An 18,903-nucleotide genomic window follows, 5' to 3' on the forward strand; every position below is an offset into this window, starting at 1 on the left:
CGCATCAGCGGACCGCCGCGGGGCAGCCGCCACCCGCCCGGGCCACGCGCCGCCACGTGCCGCCACCGGGACCCCGCCCGCACCGGCCCGCGGCCACGCCCCTCGCACGCGGCTGTCGGGCGGCGCTCCGGGGGCTCCTCCTCCTGGCGACCTCCGCGGCGGGTAGCCCCGCCCCCGGGCCGCGGCCCCGCCCCCGCAATCCGGGCCCCGGGGCGCCCCGCCCCGCGGGCCGCTCGGAGGCGCGGGGGGCGGGGCTCTGCGCGATGACGTGGGCGGGCGTGCGCGGTGACGGCCCGCGCGTCCCTGTTACTCAGCGGAGCGGCCGAGGCCGGACGACGCAGCCTGGAGCGCGGAGCCGCGAGCTGCGCTGGGTAACGGCCGCGGCGACCGCCCGGACGGCGCCCGTGCCCGCCGGCGGGCTTCCCCGTCGCTGTTCGCCGCGCTGCCGGGTGAGTGTGGCGGGCGCCGCGGCTGCCGGCGACCCCGCCGTGTTTATGTTATTGTGCGGCCGCCGCCGCCTTCTCCTCAGCCGTGAACCCCTCCCCGGGCGTGGGGGCGGGCGCGCGCGGCGGGCGGGGGCGGCGCGGGAACAATAGCGGCCCCGGAGGCGGGGGCGGCCGCGGGGGGCGTGGGGCCGCGGGCGCCGGACGCGCGCCCCGGCTCGGCGCCCCGGGTCGGCCCGGCCCGGCCCGGCCCGGCCCGCGCGCGCGCGTCGCTGCCGTCGCACGCCCTCCTCGCGGGGGTCCCGCTTGCGCGTCGGGAGGAGAAGATGGGGGTGGGCGGCAACTTGGGAAGCACTTGGGCGAAGGGGGCCCGGGCGGCCCGCGGCGCGCAGCCGACTCCCCGGCGCCGGGAGCCGGCGCGCTGGCGACAGGGTCCGCGCGCCCGCCCCGGCGCCCACGGGGACCGTGTGTGTGTGTGCGCGTGTCGCTCGGCGAGGTTCCTTTGTGCGCGGGCTTCCTAGTCGAAGGCGGCCTGGGGGAGGCCAGGCCCCGCGGCCCGGGCGTGGAGGGTGCCCCTCGATCCCGGCCCCGAGCCTGCGTGGCCAGCGCGCGTGTCCCCGCTGCGGGTCACTTCGGTGGTGACCTCTGGGCTGCTTCTCCCCACCGTGCCGTCGCTTTGTCTGCGCTGGCGTTCCCGACCCCCGGCGGGTGGTGGAAGCGAGGCCGCCTTGGACACTGTGGCGTCTTCAAGTTCCCCCTCGCGTCTGTACTGTGCGTGGATCGCCGTGTTGACCGCGCGGTAGGAGACAATGTCCGGTGGTCGCTGTTTGTAGATGCGGTGGTCTTTCCGGTGGAATTCTGGTCTGTCAGCTAAGCATCCAGTGCCTGCTTGGCAGCGAGAACATCCGTGTGTGTGTGTGTGTGTGTGTGTGCGCGCGCGCGCGCGTGTGTTCCATTCATTCATTCATTCATTCATTCGGCAGCTGCTCCCTACTGCGCCCACAGGGGAGAGGTTTGCATGTAAAGGGAAGACGGCCCTCAGTGGAGGAGGAAGCCTTGGTTGCAGTGTAGCAGATGTGCCTTTAAATGAGATGGTTATATAAGCGATGCGTGTGTGGAGGTAGAGTTGTGCGCTGGGTCATTTTACTAGTTTTTAACAGAATCTCTGGAAGTTTAAGTAAAATGTTATACGAGGAGATAGTTATCTTTGATCTAAATCCACAATAGGTTTTACTTTCAAAAAATTTTTTATTTTTTTGCCCAGTCTTCGAGCCCTGTGGTCATTTGGGATGGCTGCCTCAGACCCGGCCGCCGCGGTTAACGTGAAACCCAGGAGGTCCGAGGCTGTGGTGCTGAGCCTGACTAAAGCCTGGGACTTCCTGGAGAGCAGGCCTGTCTTCCATCTGTTTCTCTTTTTCTAGCCGGGGAAATAGTAAGTGCTCAATACAACTTTTATTAACGTTCATATGGTTTGCGGAAGGTTCCTGCGATAGCCAAACGATCGGTTTCATATAATAGGAGATGGGTTATGGGCTTTTGAATCACTTTGGTGTCATTCCCCCCCATCCCCCCCCACCCCCCGTCACTTCTAGGCCATCCACTATCCTAAAATAAAACCTTGTCTAAGTGTTTTCTGGTGATTCATAAAGTAAGTTGGATTGTAGGGGCCGAGGCGTGTCGTGTACGTGTACACACACACAGAGTGGTATTTTAGTAGGAGGCTGAAATGATTGCGTTTATCTTCTTGTAAGTATTGAGAGGTTTTTGACTACTTCTTTCAGTAGAAAAGCTAGAAAAAAGGATATAGACTGTGTAAATGTTTTATTAGAAATATGTAACTTCTAATAGGATTTTAGAAGCATTAATTGGAAATGTTTAACTCCTTATATTAACACTTCATGACGCATGTGGGACTAAAACTCAAAATAATACCTAATTATTCAAGTTATAGCTGTTTCCCACTCACTGCTAAGTACATTTTCACATTTGTTTTGATATGAAAGAAGTTGAGGTGAACTTACTGTTTGATGTCTAGTAGAAATGAAGAAATAATAAAGTGATACTTTATTAAAATACGGAATGATAATCTTGAGATACCAAATTTTAATTGCTTTACCAAGTTAGTCAGATGTCAGGATCCAGTAGGGCTTACTGATAAAAACCCTTTGGTCAGGCAATTTAAAGAACTAGAGTTGTGGCTGCTTTTTTTTCCCTAAATTTTTTTTAATAGCATTCTTTACATTTAATTCACATATCATAAAATTCATCCTTTTAGAGTGTTCCATTTCAGTGTTTTTTTAGTATGTTCACAAAGTTATATATTGATCACTGCTTTTAAATTCCAGAGTATTGTCATCAGCCAGGGAAGAAACCCCATGCCTATTAGCAATCACTCAGCATTTGAAAAATGTTTTAAAGGGAGAGATGGCGCTGCTTCTGTTAACTAAATCCATGCCTTTAATGACTTTGGAAAGGGCACCTTTGAGTGTCCTGGAGGAACAGGAAACTGTCCTTCATACCTCTTCACATTGGAAAAGGACTCAGAGGAAGAGTAAATTGTATCAAAATTAATTCACCTAGAATCTTCAGTATACCCTTACTTTATATTACGGAAATGACCTGTGGTGATCCACAGTGTTTAGTGAAACAACTTGAAGTAATTTGTTATTAAATGACTAGTCACAAACTATCCTGGTGGTAATTAAGGTTGTTGAGTAGGCGCCTGCCTCGGTTGGGGCTTTGCCATCACGCTGAGTTTTGACATATTTGAGTCATCTGCGTGGTTGAGATGCTTTGTTGCACGTGTGGAAGAATGAAATAGTGTCTGGCTTTAGGATGCCGGCTCTCTCGAGGTCTCTGGTCAAGTCCTTGGTACGGGCAGTAGCCTTTCTGATTCATGTAATGCAAGGAAGTCATTATAACCGTGTAACTTTAGATATGAATCATTTGCCTATTTTAGTGAGCTGTGATGCTTATTGTCTTAGTCATGAACTCTTTACCTGAATATTTAGAAGCTTTGCATTCTTACGCTAATGCAGGTTAACTTGAATTTGATTTCAGAAATGAGTTCTGATTCAACAGATTTTACTACCTGAAAGTTGACAAGAGTATTGAAATAATATGGTCTGGGAGCAGACCTAGGTTCACTTGTTACTTAGCTGACTTTGGAGTCTTAAGCAAGGTGGTTCTACAACTATAAACTGAGGCTGTCGGAATGCCTTTTTTTTTTTTTTTTTAAATAGAAGTTTGTTCCCAATTAGGTGTTTCTTCAGAAAGAAGCTGGGGTCCAGAACAGCAGTGAAAGTTAGGCTTCTGTTAGTTGTTAGCAGAGAACATTGTTGAGTTAGCCAGACTAGAAAAGAAAAGCATAACCATAAGCTCAAGATTGTTATTGTTTTAATGGTAGATTCTGTTCATCCTACAACACCATGCTTTCTAAGGAGACTTGCTGCTCTCAGAGACTTTGTGAAAGAAATGAAAATGGAGGTTCACTAGCCGTAAGAAGCTTATGATCAAGGATGGAATACGAGCCATATCTAAGCAGTGGACTTGTGCTCTGAAAAGATGTGTGAGGCTTCCCTCAAGCAGAGAACCCACTACAAATCTCTAGGCAGGCCAGATTTCACTGAAACCCAGGTTTTCAAAATTGTATCTGATACTTTTGAAAATCTTACTAGCTACTATTTTTCAAGGTATTGGGTTATGTCATACATGTGACATATGTCTGTGTCTACTGTTAGCTTTTACTTGTACACCAGATTGGGCTAAAACTGGCCAATTCTTGAAGAAGTTGAGGGACCCAAACCTCACAGTGATCGCTCATATGGACTAGGGCCATTCCCAAGTTCCAGTCCATGATCCCAGTGGTGTGGCTGGTTTAGATTAATTAGCACATTTGGACCTGTTGAATTAACCTAGGGCTGTGAGTTTTAAATAAGGTGTTGCATTTGCAGGTGCCTGGCGCCGATGCCAGGCCTACATGGTAGATGTTAAGTGTTCAGGACATTTTTAACTATTGTTATCACTTAGTATTTTTAACTTTGAACAAATGCAAAATGTCAAGTAAATTTAAAACCAACTTGACTCTCAGTGTACATCGTAATCCTACAGAAGAGCATGCCAGTTGTTTCCCTTTGCAGCTCTGGGAGGTTTATTTACAGTTTGATCATCTCATCTAATCTGCATTGTCTGAGATGAATTATGTTAATATTTGGGCCTGCAGTCCTCCCTGCTTTAAAATACAGAAATGTTCCAAAAGCAGAGATTGAAGGGAACGTATTTGCCATGACCTCTAATACACAGTTGTTGGCCTTTCCAATAGCAGAGAATTGCCTAAACTTTCCTTGGTTTATTTTCCAGATATTCCAAGGAATGGCAATCCAGGAGCTGAGAATAGCTATATCATGTAACACATTTGAAGAAAGTGGAATGCCAAGACAGCTTACTTTTTTTTTTTTTTTTTAATTTGACAAGCAGAGTTAGAGAGAGAGGTAGAGACAGAGAGGTCTTCCATCTGATGGTTCACTCCCCAGATGGCCGCAACGGCCAGAGCTGCACCAATCCGAAGCCAGGAGCCAGGAGCTTCTTCCAGGTCTCCCACTTGGGTACAGGAGCCCAAGGACTTGGGCCATCTTCTACTGCTATCCCAGGCCATAGCAGAGAGCTGGATCAGAAGCAGAGCAGCCCGGACTAGAACCGGCACCCATATGGGATGCTGGTGCTTCAGGCCAGGGCATTAACCCACTGAGCCACAGCACCGGCCCAAAGACATCTTAATTTAATCTTATTGGGATATTTGACCCCATAAAGATTACAGATGTGTCAGAAACTTGGTAACCACAACAGTTCACTAAGCATTTTCTAGACCCCTCTAGAAAAACAAGGGAGATTATTTGTTAGTAGCACTAGAAAGATTATCTTTTTGTTGTTCTGAGTTTCTGTGTAGCGTTTCTATGGTTATAATGATACCTTTTTTTGTCCTTCCTTGAGGACAGTAACTGTGAAATAATAGTGGCTTTACATGGCAGTATTTACTTAGAAACCAGATATTAAGTGATGTGGGAGCCAGATGATGGAAGGTTGTGTTTACCTTTAGTGATCTGAGTATAATTTGGTGGTAGATAAGGGTAAACATAAGTATGTTTATGTTACAGCACGAGGGATCAAATCCTGTTAGTCATTTCACTGAGACTATTTTGCCATAGGGCGTTTGAGGACGTCTTTTGCTCTGCATTTTAAAATATATTTTCTAATCTCAGGTTAAAATTGAGAGTGTGGTGTAGATTAGTCAAAATCCAGATCATAAGAATAAACCTTGTAGTTACCTCAATTCACTTTGAAATACAACAGAATGTTCAGATAAGTATGTAGAAAGCAGATAGTAGAAAAGATACTATTCACATACTAACTGCAATGCTCAAATCTTTTGTATTGAGACTGAAGACGTAAGGCCAGATCTGTGTTTAGGAAAAAAAAAAAAAGTTTCTATCTACTTGAAAGAGACTAACACACACACACACACACACACACACAGGCTGATTGGTTTTCCATCCTTTCCCCAAATGCCTGAAGACAGCCAGGGCTAGGCCAGACGAAAGCCTGGAGCCCAGAGCTTCATCCTGCCACGTGGGCGGCAAGGGTCCAAGCACTTGGGCCTCCCAGGTGCATTAGCAGGAAGCTGGACTGGAAGTGGAGTACTTGGCCCTCCAGTATGGCATGTGGGCATCCCAAGTGAAGGCTCTTAATCCATTGAGCCACAACGCCTGCGCCTAGGAGTACTTTGTTAAGTTTTCTCCAGTATTGAGAAGTAAGGACTTATCAGCTTCCTGGTGCTGAAAGATCCAAGAGTGGCACTCAGCATATTTCTGGGGCTACCAGGAAGGGAAAACAGCCACACACCTGTTTTGCTTGGCAGGAGACATCCGACATCAAAAACAATGGGGAATTACTGTTTCTCAGAAGCTATTAATTGGGTAGAAACTCAACCATTTCCTAACTTGTTGCACAGAGGATCAGTCTCTGCAGTGGGTCAGCCGAAAATGAGATAAAGAAAAGCTGCCAACCATGTAGACTTCCTTGTGACTTGAGAGTCAGGTTTGGTGATCTGCTTTATTTTTGTGTGGACAGAGTAGTGGGACATTCACTTTAATTCAGAATTCCAAAGGTTTAAAAAATCAGAAGTCTGCTTTCCAGTCTGTGCCAGCTACCCAGTTCTTCTCCTAGCAAACAGTGTTAAGTTTCCTGTGAATCCTTCCAAAGATAGTTTATGTATGCACAAGTAAATATGGATATGTGATCCCTTGTCCAAAACCCTTGGTCCAGATGTATTTCAAAGTTAAGGTTTCTTTTTTTAGAATTGTAGAAACACAATACTGTATGGTACATCTGCCATGTTATCCGGAAGCCCTGGTAGCAGATAGCATCCCACAATCAAACGTGAATATTTCAATATGTATTGAAAGCACAGATAGTGCAGTCAATGGAATGAATAAAGATTATAAAGTCTAGTGCCAGTTCTTGTTATGTTCTCTCCTAAATAAGTATGTACTAAACTTATAAACTGGATTTTTCACAGCTTTATGGATTTCTGCCTTGCCACTGAGCGATTCTGTGCCTTAAATATATAGTACCAGGGTACTTAAGACAGTTTGTGGGAAAATGAAGGTAAAAGATGAATATATTTTGGTGTAACGTTTTGAAATCTGGGCATAGTTTTCTCATGAGTGGATTTTGAGGGTTTTTTTTTGGGGGGGGGTGCTGAAATGAAGTTTTCTTTTGACTCCATTTTCCATGGAATTTTTGAAGTAGCCTTATGTAATATATATCCTCTGCTTCTTTTTTAAGCTAATCTAGTTTTACAGATTATTTCCTTTTCCTTTTTTTTTTTTTTTTTTAAAGATTTATTTGTTTTAAAGGCAGAGTTAGAGAAGAAGGAGGAGACAAAGAGATCTTCCATCTGCTGGTTCACTTCCCAAACAGCCACAGCAACCAGAACAGAGCCAGGCTGAAGCCAGGAGCCCGGAGCTTCTTCCAAGTCTTGCATATGGGTGCAGGGGCCCAAGCACTTGGGCCTCTTCTTTCTCAGGCACAGGAGCAGGGAGCTGGATGGGGAGTGGAGCAGCCAGGACTCAAACCAGCACCTATGTGGGATGCAGGCGCTGCAGGCCAGGGCTTTAACCTTCCGAGCCACAGTGCTGGCCCTGAGGTTATTTCTTAACTATCACCATTACATGAATTGCATGCTGACTTTTTTTTTATACAGCTTTGTAGTATTCCATTTGTCTTAGTTTGGGCTGCTGTGACAAAATATCACAGATTGGGTGGCTTGGACAACAGAAATTTATTTGTCATTTTCCTAGAGGCTGAGAAGTTGACAACGGTGCTGACTGAATTGGTTGCTTGGTGAGAAGATTCTTTCTGGGATATAGAGGCTAGGCTGCCCTGCTGTATCCTCACAGGACGGGAGACAGTCCTGATTTCTCCTCCTCTTTCAAGGAGTCTGATCCCATCGTGAGAACCCTACCCTCATGACTACCTCCTAAATACCACCACATTGGAAGTTGGGGTTTCAGCTTATGAATTTGGGGATACACACATTTATTCCAGAACACCATTATACAGATACTCCATTTATTTAACCAGCTCCTTTTTATATTTTGTCTTCTTGCCATCAAAATCCATGACATGATAATCCATGGATTCTCATTTGCATAGAGCAGCATTTCATTCTTATAGAAATGTATAGAATAAATGTCCAGAGATGGAATTCATAAGTATGCATTTGTAATGTTGATGTATTTTGCTGATGTGCAGCTTCTGTAGGTTATCCAGCTGCCTGCTGCTTTTCTCAATATTAATAAGGAGGTTAAACGTTTTTTATCTTTTAAGGCCTGTTTGTGTTTTCTTTCTTCTCAACTGTCCTTGTCTATTTTTCTGTCACATTGTTGTTCATTTTAGATTTGCAGGATTTATTTTTACATTAGCCCCGTGCTATTTTTTTGGAAGTAATTTTTCTGATTTGCTGTTTGCTTTTTTTAAAAAAAATACATTCATTTATTTGAAAGGCAGAATTACAGAGGCAAAGGCAGCAAGAGAGAGGTCTTCCATCCGCTGGTTCACTCCCTAGATGGTTGCAATGGCCATAACTGCGCTGATCCGAAGCCAGGAGCTTCTTCCGGGTCTTCCACGTGGGTGTAGGGGCCCGTGAACTTGGGCCATCTTCTACTGCTTTCTCAGGCCATAGCAGAGAGCTGGTTTGGAAGAGGAGCAGTCGGGACTCAAACCGGTGCCCATATGGGATGCTGGCACTGCAGGCAGCAGCTTTACCCACTATGCCACAGCACCGGGGCCCCTGTTTGCCTGCCTGCCTCCCTCCCTCCCTCCCTCCCTCCCTCCCTCCCTCCCTCCCTCCCTCCCTTCCTCCCTCCCTTCCTTCCTTCTTCAGGCAGAGTTAAACAGTGAGAGAGAGAGAGACAGAGAGAAAGGTCTTCCTTCCGTTGGTTCACCCCCCAAATGGCTGCCAGGGCCTGTGCTCTGCACCCATCCGAAGCCAGGAGCCAGGTGCTTCCTCCTGGTCTCCCATGCGGGTGCAGGGCTCAAGCACTTGGGCCATCCTCCACTGCACTCTCAGACCACAGCAGAGAGCTGGACTGGAAGAGGAGCAACCAGGACAGAATCCGACACCCCGACCAGTACTAGAACCTGGGGTGCCGGCGCCGCAGGCGGAGTATTAGCTTAGTGAGCCGCAGCACTGGCCCCCTGTTTGCCTTTCTAGAGTAGGAAATTATGTGCAGACTTTATTTTTTTTTCACCACATAGCTGTCCAGTTACCCAACATCATTTGTTAAATAATCTGTCTAGCTGATTTTAAAATGCCTCCGTTATCATTTACTGAATTTCCATGTGTATTTGGGACCATCTGTGTTCATTGACCCATTTGCCCATTTGGAAACCAGTCCATTCTGCCCTCCCCTCCCCCTTGCAAGCTTTATTTATTTGAAAGAACTACAGAGAGGCATAGGCAGAGAGAGAGAGATCAATACCTTCCATCTGCTGGTTCACTCCCCAGATGGCCTCAGTGGCCAGAGCTGTGCTGATCCGAAGCCAGGAGCTTCTTCCAGGTCTACTCAGGTGCAGGGGCCCATGCACTTGGGCCATCTTTCGCTGCTTTCCCGGACCATCGCAGAGAGCTGGATCCAAAGTGGAGTAGCCAGGACTGGAACTGGTGTGCATATGGGATGCTGGGACTGCAGGCTGCGGCTTTACCTGTTACACCACACCGTCCGGCCCCCATTGTTTTAATTACAGTAGTTTATACTGTTTTCTGATAGATCTAAATCTCTTTTCTTCTTGAGTTTCTTTTCCTGGTTTGTATCAGATTCATTTTATATGTTTTTAGAATCAGCCTGTTTCTACTCCTTCTCTGCCAATCTTGTTGCCATTTCTTTTGGGATCATTTTATTTTTTATCTTAGTAGGGTAAAATTTGTATATAGTAATATGCATAAACATTACAAGTGTAACCCTGGGTTAAGATACAGAACATGTCCTTTACCCAAAAAAATTTCTCAAACCCTTTCAAATTGCTTTCTCCCCACCCTACAGCTATGATTAACTTTTATTACATAGATTCAGACTCCCATAGGATTTCTTTGTATTTATAGGAGAATTGACAGCTTTGTTATGTCTTTTTGTCCAAGAATATGGAAAACAATCTTATCACTTGTCCAAGTCTCTTTTTGAGTCCTAATAGCATTTAAAAACATTTTTACTAGTAGTTTTGTATACTTAGGTTTTTCTGTTATTTTTCTTGTGGCTAAAAATGACATTTTTCTTCTATTTTTATTCTTTATCTTGTATATAAGAAGACTATTTTGTGTATTAATAAGTTATCTTTTTAGGTATTTCTAATAGCTTTGTGGTTGAATTTATTATTTTTCAGATATGAATCATGCTAGGCTTTTATTTCCTTTGAGTTTTATTTTCTCTCCCCAATTTTTATATATACCTGGTTTTTTGTTGTTGTTGTTGCATTGGTAGCAATGATTTTAAAAGATTATAGTTTTTCTCCATAATGTGTAAAACAAGACCCACCTACTAAATATTTAAAGGCTGTGGATAATGGTGAATTTGGGGAGGGATTATGAAGGTGATTAGAATGATGTTTGAATTTTCTCTCTAAAGTAAATGCATTTGAAATGAATTTTTTAAATATTTGTTTATTTGAAAGAGTTATTTGAGAGATCTTCATCTGCTGGTTCACTCTCTGGATGGCCACAATGGCTGGGGCTGGGCCAGGACGAAGCCAGGAGCTTTATCTGGGTCTCCTTCATGGGTGCAGGGGACCAAGCACGTGGGCCATCTTCCGCTGCTTTTCCCAGGCTGTTAGCAAGGAGTCAAATCAGAAGTGGAGCAACTGGGACTGGAACCGGCCCTCATATGGGATGCTGGCATTAGAGGTGGCAGCTTTACCCACTACCCCACAATACTGGCCCCAAACTTTGGTTTTCAAAATGTTAAAAAACACAAGTTGGTCACCATTTGATAGCGACTGCAAGATTTGTAATTAACTTCCTTGTCTCTTGGTGGTACATACAGATGCCTTTCTGTGTACAGAGCACCCAGAGGCAATTTCCAAAAATACTACTTAGCCTCGTTTTGGAGAGCATACAGACAAGATACATATAAGTGAGAAGAAAGTGAATATCACAGGATAGTGTTATGCTTAGAAAAATGATTTTGACAAAAAAAATTCAGCAAGTGAGGAAAGCTTGAGGAAGATGAAGGGATGGAGGGATAGAGTTTGATTTGGTCTAATTGGGTTGGAGGTAGCTCATTCTTAAGAAATTATGTGCTAGTTGATTGCAGGTGTTTGAGATCAGTGCAGATTTCACTGTTTAATGGAGATCACTTAGTTCATTCTCTGACTTCCTACCTCTCTCTGCCCACCAGAACAGCTGAAGCAGCTCACTACTCAGGGACCTGTGTGTTGTCGAGTATGCTAGGAACAAAAAATCAGAATCCCAGGAAAACAAGAGTTCAAAGTATCCTAGTGATAGAAAAGCTAATTCTCAGTGCTTACCAGTATCATCAGGCACTGCGTCGGTGCTTTACATCGTGTGTTCAGTTGTGTAAACATCACACGAGGACCCTGCAAGGTATGCAGCTTTACTCTCCTTTTATAGACGAGGAATTGGGCTCGGGTTAGGTGGGAAATTTTTGGTGATTTTTTTTTAAAGAATTTTTACTTTGAGGTTTTTTTTTGTTTTTTTTTTTTTTGTTTTTTTTTTTTGTTTTTTTTTTATTTTTTTTGGACAGGTAGAGTGGACAGTGAGAGAGAGAAAGGTCTTCCTTAACCTTTGGTTCACCCTCCAATGGCCGCCGCGGCCAGCGCGGCCCTCCAATGGCGCACCGCGCTGATCCGAAGCCAGGAGCCAGGTGCTTCTCCTCATCTCCCATGCAGGTGCAGGGCCCAAGCATTTGGGCCATCCTCCACTGCCCTCCCGGGCCACAGCAGAGAGCTGGACTGGAAGAGGAGCAACTGGGACAGAATCCGGTGCCCCGACCGGGGCTAGAACCACGTGTGCTGGCGCCGCAAGCGGAGGATTAGCCTAGTGAGCTGTGGCGCCGGCCTTAAGTGTTTTTTTAAGGCAGAATTAGATCTGTATCCACTGGTTCATTGCCCAAATGGCTGCTATGGCTGGGGCTGGGCCAAGGCAAAGCCAGGGGTCTGGAGCTTTTTCCCACTCTCCTACATGGGTCCAGGGGCCCAAGCACTTGAGCTACCTTCTGCAGCTTTCCCAGGTACATTAGCAGGGAAGTGGATCAGAAGTGGAGCAGCCGGATCTCAAACTGACACCCAAATGGGATGCTGGGTCATGGAACAAAGAAATGGGTTGATAAAGGAAATGTGGGGGCCTAGAGAGTGAGCGAGTGAACTGAAATCTGCAGGGAAGGGTGCAGAATCCAGCTAGAGAACCTGGCCCTTGTTAGAGAAGACAGCTGTCAGGAGGGAATGCAGAAGGCTTGGTTGGAAGATGAAGGCTTAGCCTCCTCTCATCTTCACTTGCTTCTGTTTTTTCAGTGAAGCATGAGATTCATATGGGCAGGAAGCAGTCAGTAGGGGAAATTTGAAGCAGTTTGCCCAGAAATATTGATGGATATTGATGGATCTTTGAAATCTTGAAATTAAAGTGATATTAGTCAGGTTTTGTGATTTTTTTTTACCCCCCACCTCAGCACTATTGTGTAACTGATTAGATAGAAGCACAGATAAGATATAGTTAAATTTATTCAGGGTTTGCCTGTGTATCAGTTCTCCCAAGAAGCAGAATGAAAAAGGAGAGCCAGTCAGTCTGAGAATTCCAGGAACTTAGTTGTGAGACTTTTTAAGGCTGACATAGGTAAGGCTGGCAAGATAGGAAATTTCTTGGACAGGAGCTAATGCCAGTCTTGAGATGGAATTTCATCTTCCTTGGAGAAACCCGTTTTTGCTGTTAAAGTCTTCTAGGTGATTGTGGTTGAGACCCACCCTGAGTCGGGTACTGTCCTGTACTTAAAGATTTATCCACATCCACAGAATACCTTCATAGCAACACAGATACTGATGTTTGATGGACAACTGGGTGCTATAGCCTAGCCAAGTTGACACATAAAACTGATCAGCAGTATAAAGGAAGGAAAAGGGGATGAGGGAAATGAGGCCTTTTCAAGGGAGTGCTTGCAGGAGTGGTGACGAATCATGAAATCTAACATGGGTGGAAAAGAAGATGAAGTCACGATAAATAAGAAATGGTGTCATTGTGTGGGAAATTTCATTTAGAATTTTATTGCAGGGACAAGGCTAGAGTGGTTGAATGAACTGGAAGGACTGACTCATGGTCAGAATGGAATGCCTGAAAGATTTCACAGGTGCAGTAAGTGCTGGTGCTGACAACCCAGGATGACCCTGAGTGTGGGTTGCTGAGGTGGGATTGAGGAACAGGTCTGTAGAAAGGAGGAGGCCAATGAGTTATAGAGGCCGGAGTATTAAAAGGTCAGTCTGAGTGATGGTGAAGTCCGCAGATGGTGGGGAGTAAGGATACATGGTATGAACCAGTTGCTGATGTCCTCAGTGAATGAGGGAGAGTAGACAGGAAGGGAAAAGACAGTGTCGTTGACTAAATATACTTGTCACAAGTTAGGAATCTCAGGCTAAGAAAAGCAATTGGGAAAGATGAGGAATTGGGCAAATTGGAAGGATGACGTTGTGAACTGAGGGTAAACTGGATGGCCAAGAAGACAGTTCCCTTGTTTGGTAACTGAGATAAGCATGGATGTGAGGCATGGTGAGATTAGTGTTTATAATAGGAGATGCTGGGTGTCAGTTCTGGTATTACAGGGCTCCGTGGCAGCGCTTTTCAAATTGCATTAGTGGGCTGTGGAATGAATTTAGGAGATCACCATTTGAGTTAGTTTTAAGGGAAATAGAAGATACCAGAGTGTGTTACAGTAAGGGACTAACTTTTTTTTAACAATTTTACTGAGATATAACTCACATGCCATTGTAATTTATCTGTTAAAGTATTTTAAAGTTTTTTTTTTTTTTTTAGTTTTTTCATAAATAATGCAGCCACACCATACCTAACTTTAGAATGTGTTTGTTGAGTTTGGTGCTGTGGCCCAGTGGGTTAAGCCGCTATCATCAGCACCGGCATCCTTGATGGGCACCGGTTGGGAGTCTTGGCTCCTTTACCTCTGATCTGGCTCCCTGCTAATTTGCCTGGGAAGGCAGCAGAGGATAGCTCAAGTTTTTGGGCCCCTGCACCCATGTGGGAGACCCATATGAAACTCCTGGCATCCACCTGGCCCAGCCCTGGCTGTTGCATCCATCTGGGGAGTGAACCAGCAGAAGGAAGATCTTTCCCTCCCTCCTCCCCTCCTCTTTCCCTCCCTCCTCCCCTCCTCTTTCCCTCCTCCTCTCCTCCTCCTCCCTCCCTCCCCCCTCCTCCTCCCCTCCTCCTCCCCTCCTCCTCCCCTCCTCCTCCCCTCCTCCTCCCCTCCTTCTCCCCTCCTTCCCTCCTCCCCTCCTCTTCCCTTCCTCCCTTCCTTCTCATCTCCTCCTCCCCCCCTCCCCTCCTCCTCCCCCCTCCCCTCCTCCTCCCCCCTCCCCTCCTCCTCCCCCCTCCCCTCCTCCTCCTCCCTCCCCCTCCTCCTCCCCTGTCCTCCTCTCCTCCCCTCCCCTCCTCTCCTCCCCTCCTCTCCTCCCCTCCTCTCCCCCCTCCCCCCCTCCTCCCTCCCCTCTCCCGGGTCTCCCATGTGGATGGCCCAGACTCATACATTTGGGCCATCATTTGCAGCTTTACCAGGTACGTTAGCAGGGAGCTGATCAGAAGTGGAGCAGCCAGAACTTGAACTGTTGTCTCAAGCTGCAGCTTAAACTACTGTACCTAAAAACCAGCCCTGTCTTCACAATCTTGTTTAAAAAAAAAAAAAAAAAAAAAAAGCCTGTATCTGGATTCTTGATTCTGTTCCGTTGATCTATATATTCTTATTCTAGCAACACTATCTTGATTATTGCAGCTCAGAATTATTTTTTGAAAGTTGTGTTTCAATTAAATTTGTGAATATACTTTTTTTAAAAGATTTATTTATTTAAAAGTGAGAGTTACTCAGAGAGGAGAAGCAGAGAGAGAGAGAGAGAGAGAGAGATATCTTCCATCCAGTGGTTCACTCCCCAACTGGCCGCAACGGCCAGAGCTGGGCTGATCCAAAGCCAGGAGCCAGGAGCTTCCTCCGGGTCCCCAACGTGAGTGCAGGGGCCAAAGGACTCGGACCATCCTCCACTGCTTTCCCAGGCCATAGCAGAGAGCTGGATTGGAAGTGGAGCAACCAGGTCTTGAACCAGCACCCATATGGGATGCCCGTGCTTTAGGCCAGGGCGTTAGCCCACTGCACCACAGCACCGGCCCCATGTAAGTATACTTTTATATAGATATACACAGAGGTATGTATGTAATGGGTTATGATATAAAATGTTTGAGAACCTCATTCTTTTGTGGCAACTTATTGGAGTATGTTCCCTTTCATAAAACATACAGAAAAGGCAGGATAGAGGGCCTATACGTGGGTGTATGAATTCCTTTTAAATTGGGTAGTTGATTTTTCTTAAATTAGTGGGTAAAGTGTTCTTTTTGGTTGCATGTGTATTTAAGTGTAGTAAGGAGGGTTTAGAACAGCTTAAGTCAAGCTGGCGCCACTGCTCACTAGGCTAATCCTCCGCGTGTGGCGCCGATACTCCAGGTTCTAAACCCGGTTGGGGCACTGGATTCTGTCCCAGTTGCTCCTCTTCCAGTCCAGCTCTCTGCTGTGGCCCGGGAGGGCAGTGGAGGATGGCCCAAGTGCTTGGGCCCTGCACCTGCATGGGAGACCAGGAGGAAGCACCTGGCTCCAGCCATGGCGGCCATTTGAGGGGTGAACCAACGGAAGGAAGACCTTTCTCTCTGTTTCTCTCTCTCACTAACTCTGCCTGTCCAAAACAAAAAAAAACAAAAAACAAACAAAAAAAAAACAACAAAAAAAACCAGCTTAAGGAATCCTTCAAGCCTCACAGATGAATGTAAGGATTATGGAGTGCAGTATGATTTTAAATTTCAAAATTAGCTGGGTTTTGTACTGGGCCCATCTTTCTTGATTCTCAATTTTTAAAAGAAGTTTCTTTGAATATTTTAAGCATAGCTGTGTTTGATAACTCCCTTTATCTGGATCCTCTGTAGGTCTTTTTTTTTTTTTTTTTTTTGTAGTCTATATTGAAATTTGGCTTATTGTCTTCTCAGAAGGTCACTTTATGTTGTACTCAGGTACTGTGAATTCTCATCTGTTTTCCTTAGTTCCTGTGAAAGTATTTTCCTGCATGTCTTATAGTTCAAATTGATATTTTTATGTGTGAGAGTGGGGATAATGGAAGGGATGATCATTGGAGGGTACTATTTTGCCATCTTGTTCTGTCCCTGTCCTCCCAAAGGTCCATCAATTTGTAACTGGTTTTCTGGAACCAGGATTGAAAGTGATTGTTGTTGCTTTAGTCACTTTTTTTTTTCTTTTTTTTAGATTTGTTTTTATTTGAAAGGCAGAGTTAGAAGTAGAGACAGAGAGAGGGATCTTTCATCCACTGATTCACTTCCCAAATGGTTGCAACAGCCTGAGCTGGGCCAATCCATAGCCAGGAGCCAGGAGCTTCATCCTGTCTCCCATGTGGGTGCAGGGACCCAAGCACTTGGGTCATTTTCCACTGCTTTCCCAGGATCATTTAACAGGGAGCTGGATCGAAGAGGAGCAGCCAGGACTTGAACTGGCCCCCCTCTGGGATGCCAGCACTGCAGGCAACATTGCACCACAACACTAGCCCCTGCTTTAGTTGCTTTTAACATGCTACAATTTTGTGTTTGTGTGCTTTTATTTCCTACAATAATGGCTTGTTCTGTTTCCCAGCAGCCTTTTACATCATGTTCTTAGCATCTGTGGATGAGCTCTGTCTGAATCTGTTGATTTCATTTGGGCTTAAAGTGGTGCTTTTTCTAACCCTACCATCTTCCCAGATACATTAACCAACTTTTCAAAGTTAAGAACACCTTCCCCTTCTCCACAAGGATTGAACTACGTTCTTCTAACAAGATGAGGTAGATACTTAGGAGATAAGTATTTCTAGTCTTTATTCTGGAAATTGGTTGACAGGGGCAAATAACTTTCTTCCAGTATCACAGGTTTTTGCTTTTTCATTGTTCTATGATTGTTTCAGCCATTATTCTTTCTTTAAAATAGATGTTATTTTTAGAAGTTGTAGATTTACACAAAAATTGGAAACATTAGAGTTCCTGTATACCCTACACCCACCTTTCTCCTATTGTCAGTTTCTTAGTATGGTAGATTTGCTACAGTTATTGAAGTTATTGATACACTGTTGTTAACCAAAGTCCATAGTTTATTTATATTTCCTTAGTTATTGCTTAGTGTTCTTTTTCTTTTTAAAAATATTTATTTATTTACTTGGAAGGTAGATCCACAGAGAGAGATACCCTTTCTCTGCTGGTTCACTCCCCAAATGGCCACATTGGCCAGGGCTGAGCCAGGCCAGAGCCAGGAGTTTCCTCCACGTCTCTTATGTGGCTGCAGGGACTCAAGCATCCTGACCATACTCTGCTGCCTTCCCAGGCACATTAGCATGGAACAGCTGGGACTGGAACCAGGACCCATATAGGATGCTGGCATCCAAGGAGGTCACCCAACCTGGTACACCGTGATGTTGGTCCCTTATGTCCTTTTTCTGTTACAGAATCCTATCCAAAACGTCATTTGTCATGCCTCAGAATTTTTAGCTGTGAATTCGTTTCTCAGATATTCCTGCTATTTGATGACTGTAACAGTTTTGAAGAGTACCTTTCAGGTGTTTTGTAGTATGTCCTTTTGTTGGAATGTATGACATGTTTTTCTCATTTTTAAATGTGGGTTAAGGGGTTTTGGAACGAGGAGCACAGGGGTAAAGTGCTGTTTCTATCACAGAGGATCCAGGTCACATACTGTTAACACGATTTGTAACTGTTGATATTGGCCTTCATCACTTGGCTGAGGATTGTAACATTTTTCCACTCTATAGCTACTCTTTTCCACAGCCCACATTTAATAATTGAGAGTTACGACTCCTGCCTTGAGAGTAGATTATCTCTAAATTATTTGCTAACCTCTGTGTTGGAGTTCTTTCTTTTCTCCCATTTATTCAGTCATTTATGACTGTGGGCTCAGGGATATTTATTTTATACTTTGGGTTGTAATCTGATACTGCTTTATTTTGTTGCTCAGATGGTTCCAGTTTTGCCCACTGAGAGATCTTTTAATTGTTCATGTGCCCCTTTAACATATTACATCCTTATGGATGTAGTATGTTAGCATACTTAGCTTACATATTTTCTGCACCAGTTATAGAATCAGCCATTTCTCCAGGGAGTCCTGTTTCTTTTCATTGGAGAATTGTGTTAACCAAGATCTGCGTACTAAATAATGCTCCTTCCTACTGGGGGTATTGTTTCTTTTAGATACTCTCAACAGAAAAAGCAAAGAAACACATGTGTATGTATGAAAAATCTCTATCTTCTCTCCCTTCTCTCTCTTCTCTCTCTGTCTTGAAGTTAGAAATTTGCCTATGTTTGTGAGAGGGGCCTAAAGGAAAAGAAAGCACCTGCAGAAGCTCACCTTGGAAGCAACCCAGTATTTTACACTACAAAGTCCCACCTGTACCCCATACCTTTCCAGGTGGTCTCAGCCTTCCCCCCAAGGAAAGTGCCCCTGGAGAATCCTCTCTCCTCAGCACCGGATGAGTGACCTGGCCTGGTAACAGTGGGCAGTAAAGCTTTCACAGCCTCCCCCCCAGGAAGGCAGCCTCGGGGAGGGGCCTCTGCCCAGCCCCAGGTGGGCTCCCCAGTCTGAAGCAC

The 18,903-nt window shown here is 45.5% G+C and overlaps 1 protein-coding gene across 5 annotated transcripts in view; it reads left to right on the top strand.

Moving 5' to 3' along the window:
* Nucleotides 1-248: 248 nt before the first annotated feature.
* Nucleotides 249-18,903, top strand: part of MAPK8 (mitogen-activated protein kinase 8) — a 134,847-nt gene continuing 116,192 nt past the window's right edge. Inside the window, exons 1-2 of one of the 5 annotated variants that reach the window (XM_089314157.1) lie at nt 259-449; nt 1,708-1,875. The gene's annotated coding sequence lies outside the window, so the exon portion shown is untranslated. Of the gene's footprint in view, nt 450-1,707; nt 1,876-18,903 lie in introns of all 5 variants that reach the window. The other 4 variants (XM_051837528.3, XM_051837529.3, XM_070058104.2 and 1 more) reach the window with 4 other exon arrangements.

Source organism: Oryctolagus cuniculus, chromosome 15 (genome assembly GCF_051225735.1).
Source record: "Oryctolagus cuniculus isolate XC-2025 breed Fujian yellow rabbit chromosome 15, ASM5122573v1, whole genome shotgun sequence".
Taxonomy (NCBI): Eukaryota; Metazoa; Chordata; class Mammalia; order Lagomorpha; family Leporidae; genus Oryctolagus; species Oryctolagus cuniculus.